At 42.4% G+C, this 14,943-nt stretch overlaps 1 long non-coding RNA gene across 7 annotated transcripts in view; it reads right to left on the reverse strand.

The window, feature by feature from the left end:
* Window positions 1-2,281: 2,281 nt before the first annotated feature.
* The window catches only part of LOC142829565 (uncharacterized), a 112,799-nt gene continuing 100,137 nt past the window's right edge, over window positions 2,282-14,943 (reverse strand). Inside the window, exons 5-7 of one of the 7 annotated variants that reach the window (XR_012904075.2) lie at window positions 11,448-11,594; window positions 8,671-8,787; window positions 2,282-5,365 (exon numbers count right to left, since the gene is read on the reverse strand). This is a non-coding gene — a long non-coding RNA (uncharacterized LOC142829565). The other 6 variants (XR_012904079.2, XR_012904082.2, XR_012904072.2 and 3 more) reach the window with 6 other exon arrangements.

Genomic DNA, 14,943 nt, shown 5'->3' on the forward strand with positions numbered 1-14,943 from the left:
AAGTTAGTTCGAACTAGTGCTGTAGTGTAGACGTACCCTTAATCAGTTGTGCCAGCCTCCATCCTAGAAGTCTGTTTCTTTCCCTACTTAGATGAAGTCCATCCCTAGAGACCAGTCCTCTGTCCGTGAGTGGCCATACATCCCAAAGCCCTCTTTATAGCACCACTGCCTGAGCTATCTATTGAGCATCATAATCCTATCACACCTTTGTTGCCCTTTTCTAGGAACAGGCAGAATCCCACTGAAAATCAGCTGAGCCTCGATTTCCTTAAGCATCCTCCCCAACCTGGCATAGTCTCCCTTGATTCGTTCCAGCGAGAATCTAGCCGTATCATTTGTTCCTACACGAAGGATGATCAATGGATTCTTTCCCACTCCCTTTAGGATCCTCTTCAACTTTAGTTCCACATCCCGTATCTTAGCACCTGGCAGACAGCACACCCTTCTGTTCTTTGGATCAGCTCTGGTTATAGGCATGTCTATTCTTCTCAATAAGGAGTCCCCAATCACATAGACCTGCCTTTTCCTGGTGACAGTACGATTCTCTGGTCTATACCTTGTTTCCTCTGGCTGCAAGTCCTTTCCATTACTATCTTCCCTTGTAATCTTCTTCAACCCATCCTGTATCCTCCTGATGCTCATTATTGGTGTTGTCTCCATCGACTCTTCCCCTTTATGTATGGGACTAGCCACTCTTCTCTTCTTCCTTGTCTTTCCACCTTCAGTGGCCACCTGTTGTATCCCTTCTCCATTCTCCAACTCCGCATACCTGTTCTTGAGCTCTATTTCTCCTTCACTGGCCCATCTTTTCCTCTGCCTGGTTCTCTGAGTCACATGCTTCCACTGTCCATTTTCTTCGCTGAGCAGTCCCCCCTCTGAGGCCTTTGATCCTGCTTCAGTCTGCATGTCTAAGCTTTCCCCTTCAGCCACCTCATGCCTTTACTCCATCATCTGCTCGAACCCCTTTCTAAACTCGACCAAAGTTTCCACCTGCATCACCAATCCTTGGATCTTTTCTTCCATCAGTTCTATTAGGCGGCACTTCATGCAAACAAAAACTCCTTTCAGGTACCCCTTCTAGAATCATATACATACCACAGCTGCCACATCCACTCAGTCTCATTGTGTCCTCCACTGCTTGGGTCATGGCCACTGCTATCTCTGTGTTAATCAGCCTTCTCACCTAAATCCTGTTAGTCTGGGAAACACAAAAACAAATAAAAACACCCCCCATGGCAAAAACTAACCCTAAATGAGTCCCACAATCCAAACTCCCCTTACAAACTCCCACTCAAACTCCCTTGTTTACAGCTCTGTTTGCTGGCTCCTGTGCCGCTGCTGCTGAAACATACATAGACATTGACTTTTCCCCCTGACTCTACCCCAGGCCCTGCCCTCACTTCAGCCCTTTCCTCAAAGGGCGATCCCCATCCCACCTCTTCCTGCCCCCGCTCTACTTCCTCCCAGAGCATGCCCTGCTCTCATTCCTTCTCTCTCTGTCCCAGTGCCTCCTGCATGCTGCTAAACAGCTGAGGGAGGGAGACTCACTGCAGGCCCACTAACAAGTGGGAGAAACCGAGGGGAGGGAGAGATGCTATTATGGGGCTTACTGGTGGGTGATCAGTGCCCCCCAATTTTTTACATGGGTGTACCACCTCTGGAGCACCCAGGGAGTCTGTGCCTATGGAAATCTAGGCATGTGGGAAACTTCTACTGAAAAAAATATAGGCACCAAGTGAGTTTAACTACCTACAGGCTTCAGTGGCATCTAAATGGGGGCTCTATGATAACCAGTGGCACCTAAATCAGGGATATAGGCACCTGAAGTGGCAGAAGACACCTTAATCCATTTGTGAATCTAGTTCTAGGTGATTTAGAGGCCTGAGCCCCTTGAGAGAAAAAGCATCTTAGGTTCCTAAACCACCTAGGTACTTTTGAAAAATGTAACCAGGGTCTTTTTGAAAAAAAAAAAAAAACCTCAGCTAATCCCTGTTTAATAAGAACAATTATAAGCATAGTGTTACTTGTTCTTAAATAGATGGGGAATGACTTTTAAGATATCAATTTCTACAAATTTGTATGAAGCGCCATACAATACAGTTTTCTGTTCTTTTTAAACAAAATAGACCACTTTTTAAGGTGATCTCCTGGAGACCTTTAAAGCCAGGGAGGATGCCAGGAAGGGCAAAAGACTTTGTCCAAGGGTCACATTTCATTTGCATAAGCAAGTAACCATAGGTCATTGTGGAATGTCTGTAAATGGATTTCATTACAGAAATTCAGCTTAAAGGGATTATAAATAATTCTCTGACAAACATTGCATATTGCATCAAGTTCTTTTATAATAAAATATTTTAGTAACAACAATCCATGAAGGCAGGAAATGAAATAGAAAAGGCTGCATATCTTCCTTTTTTGTGCTCTCAAAGCATCATTATGTTGTAATACATTTTAAAGAAGAAAAATATGATATTCAGACTATTTTAGCAAAATAATCCTATCGAAATAGGGTTATGTCATTCCATATGGCTGAAACAGGGTGGCTAAGCAAATAAACAAATCTTTTCTGGCTCTTCCTGAACCCTCGCAGATCATCTGTGCAGCAGGACAGGTGAGCTGGCTTCATGGTACTCTGTGTGGTACTCCTCACAAAATATATTCCAGTCTGTGCAGTTTCTTGGATGGATTTTGACTGACCGCGCATTTAAAATACAAGTTTCAAGCACTGGCGTCAGATTGACCATATAAGGACATGATCATATAAGGCTTCAGGTCCCAACTCAGCGAAGCATTTAAGGACCTAATTAACTTTAATCAGCTTATAACTGTTAGAAAAATAAACAAGTTGAAAAAACCCCACTTAAGGACATGTTAAGGTACCATTGTTTTTAATAGAATTTAAGCATATGCAGAAGCTTAAGTACTTTAGTAAACAGGGATGGACTTATATACATCTGTTTAAATGTTTCACAGATGTGAGGCTTCCCTGCGTACTATTCAGAAAACTTTTGCCATGATGAAGTAGCTTCTACCAGCTGGTTCTGTTTCCTTTCAGATACGTGTGTCAAAGCCATGAATATCAGACCTAGATCAAAACTGTTCCAAAAGCTGCGTGTGGAGTACAGTCCAGGGTTTTGATTTCAAATTGTATGTCCTGGAAAGGGGACTAATCAACAACACTTCAGTGTATCTGTTCATCACAGCTGAATGCCCCCATCTTATAGTGCTAGTGTTAAAGCAAGCATGAGATGGGTCAACAGATAACTCTAGATCTTCTCATGCTGTATTGACCCTGTGGGAGCACCAGAAAGGCATCACGTCTCCTGCAGCTGTCCAGCATGCAGAAATAGGCACAGAAATATGGGAGGGGCTACATGCACTTTTAGTTGCTGTTGGCCAGCTTCAGAGAAGGGTGGGGGAACACACCCCTGCCTCTTTGGGGTACAAGAGAGCCTTTTTCAGGAGAGCAGAGACAGCAATTGTAGCTGACCCCTGATTTGAAAGGCAACATATAGGGAAACTCTGTGCCTCTCCCCAACCCTAATACAAGGAAGTCACCCAGAGTCTGACTGTTAAGATTCTAAAGATATGCTTATCCAGAAAAAAGAATGCAAAATAGACCACCTTTCTGCTTGATGAAGGAAAACACATAGTCCTTTATAGCATTAATTTAATCAGCTAATATCTGTCTGTTAGTTTTTGTTTCAACTTGTTTATTTTTCTAACAACTACAATTATTCTCACACTGGCATTACTGTTTTCTCTGAAATACACTGGCATTACTGTTTTCTCTGATATACATGTGCACCCTGAAAAATCAAATTGCGTCAGTGCATGTAACGAGAAAATGTAATCCATCGCTATTAAAAAAGTTCAACTTTCTCTGGGTGTTAAATAGTACAAATCCATGAGAGTCAGTGAATGTTTTGAAGTCCAAACGAAGGGCATTACTGAGGCTGAAGTGGATTTGTCACAGAATTAGATGCATTACATCAGAAATGGTCTAACACATGGCTGGGGAAAGTGTGTGTTTCAGGAATTGGAGCAGAGAAAACAGGCTGAAGCCTATTAATTTGTTGTCTACATCTACAAAGAAATCAGAATAGCTTCTAAACAGCAGGTTATTGTAAAAAGATTTTTAATATAAAAGAGTCTTTGTTATGTACTCCATTATTAATTTTAGAATGCTGTTTCTGGAGCAGAGCCCAAATATTTCAGAAAATGTAGGGAAAAAATGCTGCTATGTAGAGTTAGGCAGCATGACAAGGCTTGACAACCAAATTGGGAGTCAGGCACAGCAGCTTGGTCAAGTCATTTAGCCCCTCTGTCCTCAGTGTTCCCATTGGTGAAATGAACACATTGATACTTATTCCCTTGTATGAAAAACGTTGAGAGCCTCAGATGAAAGAACTACACAGAGATTTAACATTGCTAAATATGTTTGCAATTCTCAGAAAACACCCAGTATACACAGCAAAAAGGACCATTGTCCACAACACAGACTAGAAGCATGGCACACTTTGTTAGTAGGATCCAATCTCTTTGTTTGAATCACACTGGTAGTAACAGTGTGTGAACCATTCATAACAAACCCTCAAAAGAAAGTGAAATGCATGTATTGGCAGATTTAATTTAGAGACGGACCCTTTTGATGGGACATGTGTCAGAGATTACATACAATATTCTGCTCCCTGACTGAATGAGCACAAATCTTAGAATCAAGTTTCCAGTAACAACAAATATTCCTTCTGTGAACATTTTCCATTATTTGTCAAAAATTCACAGATTTGGGGGGACTATCTGGCTAGAATATCCCTATGAAACTCTCTGGCTAGAATATCCCTATGAAAAAAATATAAATGATACCATGTGTTTCATATGACATTTGTTGAAAAATTTCAGCTGAATGTTCTTGGGGCTGGTGGGGGGAATGCCCATGTGGGCTCACTTCTGCCTTCCAAAACGGCTTGAAGATGCAGCTGTTTGTTTGAATCTTCATCCTGTACTGATTTCTGATGGAAAAAAAAAGACTTAAAAAGATTACGTGGAATTATTTTTTAAAATTACTTTAATGAGGACAAAGAAGGTTTATCTTCAGGAGAGAGGGCTTTTGGTCCTCACTCCTTAGGAAAGAGATTCTCCATATTTTCATCCAGATCCAGTATGATGACGACCTTCCCTGACCTAGGAAGGCTGGACACTACAGAAGTCACCCTTCTTCTTCTCGTTCAGCCACAGGAGTCACCGCAAAGTGATGGAAGGCCATTTTTTTCTGAACATCTAAAAGTGAGATCTCCACAATATTCAATCTTCATCAGACAGCACAAGGCGTGAGAAACTGGGATTAGAATGGGAGCTTGTTCCTCTGCATAGGAGAAAAGAATGCTCATTACATAAGGCCAAGACTGAATAGCTTAGTGGCTGAAAAACATAACAGGTCATCACTAATATCTTCTCTCTCTCTCTGACACATTTGAGGCAAAGTAACTTGAGGAAATAGCGGAAAAAACATGTGACAATGGCAGTTCATGTAATAGAAGCTAATGTAAAGTTTCCCACAAAGTTGCTCACTCTGCTGGCAAGCACTGTAGACAGACTGCTATGCACAGATGTCCTCCAATGGGGCCCTTGCTACCCTTTCATCCCAGTTCCTTCTTGTGCTGTAGGTTCTAGATAAGGGGAAAGAAGTTCCAGGTAGTGCTAGTAAAAACACTGAGTTAGAATGAGAAAGAAAGATGACTCAAGGGAGGAGGAGGAAGAGGAGAAGGAGAGAGAGAGAGAAAATACTTGAAAGAAGAAGTGGGAAAGAATTTGGAAGGAAGAAATACAGACTTGGCTCATAAATGTATTCAGTTGCTCTGCCAGTAATTTGTTTAGCATGACAGCGTGTACAACATTTAAAGGAACAATGGTTCATACAAACCATCTGTAAACTACATTTCACGCCGATGCAAATTTTGATTTTTTTCTCTAAGTTTTGCTTTTGAGGTAACAGTTCAAACTAAACTTCAAATAAAAAAATCTTTGAGCTGAACACACCAAGTTTTGTGTAAATCATTCCCATTTCATTGAAAACTGGGAAGTTTCAAATATAGCACCAGTTGAATTTAGCCTGAAGATTGGATTTACAGTGAAAATATGGACCTGAAATGACACTCTCAATTAACAGCTTGTGAATCATCTAGAGATCAGAAAATAGTCAGAGGAAATATTTGGTGAATATCTGATTTGATTAAATGTGTGATTTTGTTAAATCAGCTCATGCACAATTCAGGAAAACACATAAATGTAGTTAATTTTTTATTATGAATTATTCACCTGGTTCTAGTGGAAGGCAATGATTATGGAATGCTAAATCAGAAGTTCATTAAGATGCATCTGCTTTCCTCTACTGTTTGGTATTGCTATTGACTTCTTTATGAGAAAAGTGTAGATGGATACATGATAGCCATTAGATTTTCCTGACAACATAGCTCTTCTAAGGCACAGCTCAATTAATATGCGAGCAAAGACTGAAAGGCGTTCCAGAATCATAAAAAGATGAGGTTAATAATTAGTTATGAAAAATCAATTCTAAAGAGAATGCCAGCAGCTCAAGCATTACCTTGAAAGACAATGGAATGCAAGAAGCGAGCGTTCACAAACCTTGGCAGTAACATGCAAGCCAACGGGATATCCAAAAGGAAAGAATGTTATGAATTGCCAAGGCAACAGCTGCATTTACCAGTTTAATCCAGATTTGTCATTGAAAATCTATACTTTTAGACCAAACTACACGTCTTTAACTGTTATTTCCATCTTAATATATGGATGTGAATGTTAGGAATCCACCAGAGGTACAGACATACATCTAAAAGCTGTGAAAGGAAATTATTTAGACAAATACTAAATATTAAATGGAATGAATGTATGACAAATGCCAAGATTTGTCAGAGTTCAACAACCCTGTATCTCCAAGGTTAGCCAGAGGAGAAAATAGAAATCTCTGCAATGTGAATTTAGAAGGAAGCCAGAGTGTCTGCCAATGCAACCCTGCCACTGGACAATTGGAGGAATCTGCAACAATATATGTCTGAAAATATTCCTCCATCGAACACTACTTCAGGAAGGAATACTTGTGAGACTTAGAAACACAGAGGGCCTGCAAAGAGTGACTCAGGATAAACATGGATGGAGTTCAAATGTTTTCCTACCTAAATTAAATTTCTGTATACTCTTTGAAACCTATGGTTTCTTACTCTCAAGATTAAAATACAGTAAAACTCCAATAGTCCAGCATCCAATTGTATGGCACTCCTGATAGTTGGGCATCAAAATGGCAAGAGCCTAGTGAGTGAGCTTTGGCAAAAAGTGAATCACAAGGCAGCAGCGGCAGCAGCTGAACAGAGCGAAACTGGACGGGACCAGGTCAGTCTGCCACTGGCATTGTGTGACGCTGGACAGTGCTTGTGCTATAATAAAAAGGGTTAAAAACACTTTATATATAATATATTCTCTGTGTGCGCGTGTGTGTATATATATATTAAAAAACCAGTTTATAGTACCTTCTGATAGTCTGGCATATCCGATAATCCAGCACCACCTAGGTCCCAAAGGTTTCGGATTATCGGACGTCTACTGTACCATGTATCATTGGTTTTTTGGAAGTTGGTGGAAAACTAAATTTTGTGGAGCTTTTTGGCATGAGGAGAGTTTGAAGTGCAACTTATATAAATATCTAATAAAAAAATTTGAAATTTACTATTATTAGAGAGACCACATATCCTGTTTCATACAGATAGTCTCAGTATTCAAGGCTTTTTCTTATATAGTCTCCATTTAACACCTAACCTCTACTCTGTCCTGATTTTTCACACTTTCTGTCTGGTCACCCTAACTATAAGGTAGAGCAAATTCACACATTTTACAAAAATAGAAATCTTCTTGCATTTAACATAACCTGTCAAATTGGCAACCATTTCTGTGGTATACAGTCTACCCTGTGAACATGTGTACATCCCACTGTGACCAGTCTTGATTCAAACAAAATTATAACTATAGTGTTACCCGAAAGAAGGGCCTGATTTTAACGGGAGCTACAAGCACATGTTGAAGCAAAATAGAGCATGTGGCAAGATGTTTTTCCTATCCTTTTCCCAGGTTCTGAAGGATGCAGCAAAGGTCAGGTGCAGGTCACTAGGTTTCCTTCTTAGAATGACAAGGATAGTTCGAGCCCCAATCCAGAGTTTCTGACTCTGGGAAATAAAATAAAACATCTCTAGTCATCTTTGCTACTGACTTCATTATGAGAAGAGTGTAGACAGATACATCACACACGTTAGATTTTCCTGACAACGTAGCGCTTCTAAGGCACAGCTCAACTGATCTGTGAGCAAAGACCAAAAGACTATCCAGAATCACAAAAACATGAGGTTAATAATTAGTTTTTTCCCTCCCGACTCACAAGCACTCCAAATCCATTGGGGACATGTAGCACAGGAATCTTTTAGATGGAAAAAGTGGGAAAGATACTCTTTTTATGAAAGAAACATAAGAAGACATCCATGGGTAAATATTTACTCATATAAGAAATAGCAACTCAAAATATACAAAGCAGTCAACCTCTTCCAGCCTCTGATAATACATGTCTGACTACTAAGGGACTTGGATCTTCTCTTTCTCATATCTTACCCTCCAAAAATGCTACTCACTGCACGAGTCAATCTCAAGGTGGCCCACGGGCATCTAGAACTGGTGCTCCTCCAGTCCCGATGGCACTGATCTGCCAGGACCCGCTCCAATGAGCAGCTACGAGAGAAGTTCAGTGATTCAGCTCATCTTTATCAGACCACAGCCATGTCTATACTACAAGATAAGCTCAAATCTATTCAGGCTGATATCTGGTCACCCAATTTTGCGAAGTCAAAGGCCCATGTCCTCACTGTGCGTAAGAATTCAATGTAGTTCAAAGTCGCACTTCCCCAATAGGGAGACTGCCATCAATGTAGAGAGTGATGCACTGTGGGTAGTGTTCTCACAGTGCGTGCACTGCTTTGCATTCTGGCCTATGCTTCTGGTGCACTCTGGGACCACCTGTGGAGCGGATGGTGATGGGTTCATGTCATCAGCATCCCATAAACTATGCCCTCCCCCTTGCTTGAGATCAATGGGAAACAGCCTTTTCATAACATTTTTGGCCCTGGTTGATGGTGCAGATGCCACTTTGCATAAAATCATTGTGATGTTGGGCTCTACCTTAGTGCGCCTAATGGTGCAGTATTTCAAGAACACAAACACAGCATGCCAGGAAGAGGGTGAGGAGGAATTTCCTCCATCTTGGGGTGCCATGGGCACACTGTATAGGCAAGCTCTTACATTCAGTAAAATGGAAATGCAGCTGGCAATTGATCCTCTGGACACAGTGAAGCGCTGGTTCTGGTGCCATGAGACAAGCACAGACTGTTGGGATCATATAGTGCTGCAGTTGTGGGATGATCAGCAGTGGCTGTAAAACTTGCAAATGCTCAAAGCCACTTTCTTGGAACTTTGTGAATGGCTCTCTCCCACCCTGAAGGGCAGGAACATCTGAATGAGGCCCACTCTGACAGTGGAGAAGCACCTGGCAGTTGCCCTGTGGAAGTTTGCAATGCCATACAGCTACTGGTCGAATTAGTCTTAGTCTATCTACACTACATCTATGACATCTTCATCATCTGGACCCATGGGAAGGAGACTCTGGAAGAATTTCACCATGATTTCAACAGCTTCCACCCCACCATCAACCTCAGCATGGACCAGTCTACACGGGAGGTCCATTTCCTGGACACCACGGTGCAAATAAGTGATGGTCACATCAATACCACCCTATACCGAAAGCCTACCGAGCGCTATGCTTACCTGCATGCCTCCAGCTTCCATCCCGGACACACCACATGATCCATTGTTTACCGCCAAGCACAGAGGGTATGTCTACACTACCACCCTAGTTCGAACTAGGGTGGTTAATGTAGTCATACGAACTTGCAAATGAAGCCCGGGATTTGAATATCCCGGGCTTCATTTGCATGTTGCCGGGCGCCGCCATTTTTAAATGTTCGCTAGTGCGGACTCCGTGCCCGCGGCTACATGTGGCACGAACTAGATAGTCGGATTAGGCTTCCTATTACGAGGCATACAGATAATTCGGAATAGGAAGCCTAGTCCGAACTATCTAGTTCGTGCCGCGTGTAGCCGCGGGCACGGAGTCTGCACTAGCGGACATTTAAAAATGGTGGCGCCCAGCAACATGCAAATGAAGCCCGGGAAATTCAAATTCCGGGCTTCATTTGCAAGTTCATATGACTACATTAACCACCCTAGTACGAACTAGGGTGGTAGCGTAGACATACCCTGAGGTACAACCGCATATGTACCAACCCCTCAGACAGAGACCTACATCTACAAGATCTTGTAAACTACAATACCCACATGAGGAAGTGAGGAGACAGATTGACCGAGCCAGACGTGTACCCAGAAGCCTCCTGCTACGGGACAAGCCCTAGAAAGAAACCAACAGAACACCACTGACCATCACCTACAGTCCTCAGCTAAAATCTCTTCAACTCATCATTAGTGATCTACAACCCATCCTGGACAATGATCCCTCACTTTCACAGACCGTGGGAGGTAGACCAGTCCTTGCCCACAGACAACCCACCAACCTGAAGCATATTCTCACCAGCAACTAAACACCGCACCATAATAACTCTAACTCAGGAACCAATCCTTGCAACAAACCTCGGTGCCAACTCTGCCCACATATATACACCAGCAACACCATCACAGGACCTAACCAGATCAGCCATACTGTCACTGGTTCATTCTCCTGCACATCTACCAATGTAATATATGCCATCATGTGCCAACAATGCCCCACTGCTATATACATCGGCCAAACTGGACAGTCCCTACGTAAAAGAATCAATGCACACAAATCAGATATTAGGAATGGCAACATACAAAAACCTGTAGGGGAACACTTCAATATTCCTGGACACACAATTGCAGATCTAAAGGTAGCCATCCTGCAGCAAAAAAACTTCAGGACCAGACTTCAAAGAGAAACTGCTGAGCTACAGTTCATCTTCAAGTTTGACACAATCAACTCTGGATTAAACAAAGACTCTGAATGGCTCGCTAACTACAAAAGCAGCTTCTCCTCTCTTGGAATTCACACCTCCAGATCAGCTACTAGAAGTGGGCCTCATCCTCCTTGACTGGATCCACCTCGTCATCTCCAGCCTGATCCTGGCCTGCATATTTATACCTGCCTCTGGAAATGTCCACTACATGCATCTGACGAAGTGGGTCTTTGCCCACGAAAGCTTATGCTCCTACATTTCAGTTTGACTTTAAGTGGTTAAACTTGATCTAAAATCTATGTGTAGACCATGCCCAAGTGAGCCAGGGTGTTGTGAAGTCAGATCTACCTAGTTGGTGCAGTCAGGCCTCTTTCAGGAGGCATCTCAGTTGTGCTGTTCTATTGGCTCAGTCATACTTTTCTGTGGAGTCACATTTTCTTCACCACCACCGGTCCAGTCTCATCCCACAGATTCCTTCATGCAGTGTCAGAAGTTCTAGATGGAATAATCCAGGACAAACAAGACTTTTTGGACAGAGATCCTGTTTTTAGGAAAGATCTCTCTCTCTCTCTCTCTCTCTCTCTCTCTCTCTCTCTCTTCCCCCCCCCCTCCCCCACCCACCCCTCTTTTCTTTGCAGGAACCAAATCTTAGGTCATAAAATGTCCCTGGTAGTGACCAGTATTCCCTCCAAGCTGAGCGGCACCACAACTTCACAGGTGATTAATCAGCCCCATCTAGTCAGTCAGCTTCATGCATAGAGTCCTGAGACGTTGACGGGGTGGGGCTGATTAATCACTTGTGAAATTGTCCCGCTGTGCAGTTTTGAGGGAACACTGGTAGTGACCCTTTATCCAGATCATATTTAACAACACAGTTTCTCTGACCTTTCATTAAGTACTAATAACTAACTATTGTTACTCAATATGCATGTTAAAACTTACATTGTAATCAAAACAATAAAGATTAAATGGTGAAATTAGGGGTAAACAATATGCAAAGGAAGCTAGCTAGAGTTGCCTTTTTCCCTTCTCAATAGAGGAAGCTGAAAATTTCAGCCCTCTGAGATTTCTGGGCATTGAGCTTATACTCTGTGTAGGAAACTTTATATAATTCTAGATGCTTGACACAGATATACCTTTCCCACATTTAAGTATTTTATAGTTGCTTAAATATAAATAAACATTGTATTTATTTGGCAGCTCAGAGATTCTGAGTAGTTTGATTGTACCTGTGCTGTGAAAAGGCAGTTAATTAAGATGTTGTCCACAACCATAAATGAATGAATTAGCTACCAATAAATACCACATCAGCAGTCTATTTTGCTGCTTTCTGTTTAGTTATGTACCTGTTATCTAGCAAAGGAAAAAAATTAAAGAAATGCAAGCAAATGTGTGATTATTCACAAAATAAAAATTAGTGCATAACCCTAATTTTCTATGCTTGTTCTGTGGGATGCAAGATGCTACACAGAGAACTGTTAATGGATAATTAAATGACAATAAAAGTAATCCAATCCACCAGATGTCCTTATCAGAAATATTAGCTGTTGACTTTTATCTTTTGTCTCTTCCTACTATTAAGAAAAACACAGCACCAAAACAGTGCAGTTACCAGTTTCATGATAAAGTAATTATACATTATGCAGTCTTTCTGTTAGCTGGAAACCTGTTCCATGTACAATCAAGCATATCTACCCCTAAAAGACTAACACATAGTGAATTAAGCCAGACATCAAAGGCAATCCTTACTGAGACAAATTAGGCTCAGTAATGATAGAATGGGGGCAGCAATGATAGAAAGGGGCAGCAGCAATCATTAATCTAACTGAAGGCTGTTGTCTGAAGTGTACAGTTGTTTTTAAGATCAATGACCATTTCAAGATGAATAGTTCATAACTTTACAATACATCTCTCTTATTAATACACTATATAAGCAATAAAGGATTTCAATCTGGATTCAGTTATTTTATACTGTAATTACTGAAATACAATTTATAAACCAAAATAAATCTTAACCCCCCCTCAGTTTAGGGGTTGAGAGAATATAATCTGAGAGAATATTTCCACAACTGTGTTCACAAAGCAGAATGTCATGTGAGAATTTCCTTGGGTGCAAATTGATTAGCTCAGAAATACACCACTGTTGCCCTGCACTTTTTGTCATTATTTACTTGCATATAAAGCAGGTGTAAGTTGCAATCAATGGGTTTTGTTAGTGTGTTGTATTACTTTGCATTAGCCCAAATGATGACACAGTCTAAGGCAGTAGAAAATTAAACCCAAACAGTGTGTCTGTGCCATGCTGCATGATTCATAGCACAGGAAATATGAATGACATATCAAGGAAGCAAGTCACTGGAGTGTATGTTTGTAACTAGTTTTATGATAAGGCTGTATGCGCATTTGCAGAAAACAAAGCAAGCTTTATATAGAATAGTAGAAAATTTTCACTCATAATTGAATAAAATACTTTATCCACGCAAGTACCTCAGTTCTGGCTGCTGCTCTTGTTGCCAGCAAGCGGCCTTATAGTAAGAAATCTAAGTGCTGCTGGAGGTCTCGATTGGGATATTCTGTTTATTCACGCTATGCACTCTCAGTACCTCTCAGTTAAAGGTATGATGTCAGCATAGATGGCACTTTAAGGATCAAGTACTGTGGCAAAATGGTGTATCAAATACATCTTTTCCCTTTCCATCGCTGCAAGTGCTCTGATAGTAAAGCCAAACCACTCCTTCTTGTGGACATGCCCAAGGGAGGGGCCATGTGAGAAAGCAACCTCAGAGTTTCCCTTCCTGGAGTTTTCTTCTAAATGTTGCACAAGGGAGTAGTATTTGCATCATCTGCCCCAAGGAAAGGAACTGAAAATTTTGTCCTCAGCAAGTTTGCGTTGTAGGGATCTGTTGGAAACCAGACTCATGCACCTAGACACTGTGCCTTTGAAATTGCTAGTAGGTGATGCACTGCCTTTTTAGGCTCTTGGCAGTGAAGCTATGTTTGTAGGGACCCCTTTTCCTTTCTAGCCACTGGAATTACACATAATAAAGAGGAAAGTGTTCCAGGAGTCTGAGAAAACTTTTCTGCAGGCTAATACAGCTTCTCCAGCTTTGTTGATGTAATGGGGTCGACTCACCAGCATGGCACATTCAGCAAGATGACTTTGGGGAATTAGCTGGCTGTTCCAACGTGCCCCCTTCCACTGGCGTCTCCCCCATGTCCTCCATCGGTATGACGTTGTCTTCAGGGCACTGCCCTCTGGCAATGCCCACTCCGGTCTTTGAAAGCACCCCCTTCTGGGGGGAGAGGCAGTTGTTGTTCTTCCTCCACTACACTCTCCAGGGTGCTCCCTACTCCCTGGGACCCCCGTTCTTCTGCCAGGGAACACTCAGTTCCCTCTAGGAACACCGAGATCCCTTGCACCCTCCAGGCCTCAGTGGCCCACTGCCAGTCCCTCTCTCTAGCCCCTGTCTCTGGGCAGACTGCAGTACCTTCTGGCCACTGCTCCCTGACAAAGGGTGTGGACCTGCTGCCTCTGGCTACCAGGTTGCCTCTTGCAATCCTGTCTTCAGGCCTTATTGACTGGGGCTTCCCTGGCCCAAGCCTTCCCAGCCCCCTGCGTCTGCTTCTCACAGCCCGGCCTTTCGTGACTGCCTCTCGCAGCCCCGCCCACCATGGTTGCCTCTTGTAGCCCTTAGGGCCTTAGGCCTGGTAGCCTGGTTTTGCTAGGCAAAAGCCTCCCCAGCCCTGCCCTCTTCCAGGGAACTTCTTGCTACCCTGGCAGTCAGGTCTCTACTGCCCTCCCTCCAGAGCAGCAGGCAGGTCTCTTCCTCCTTCCAGGAGTCGC

The sequence above is a fragment of the Pelodiscus sinensis genome, chromosome 4 (genome assembly GCF_052426305.1).
Source record: "Pelodiscus sinensis isolate ZL-2025 chromosome 4, ASM5242630v1, whole genome shotgun sequence".
Classification (NCBI taxonomy): Eukaryota; Metazoa; Chordata; order Testudines; family Trionychidae; genus Pelodiscus; species Pelodiscus sinensis.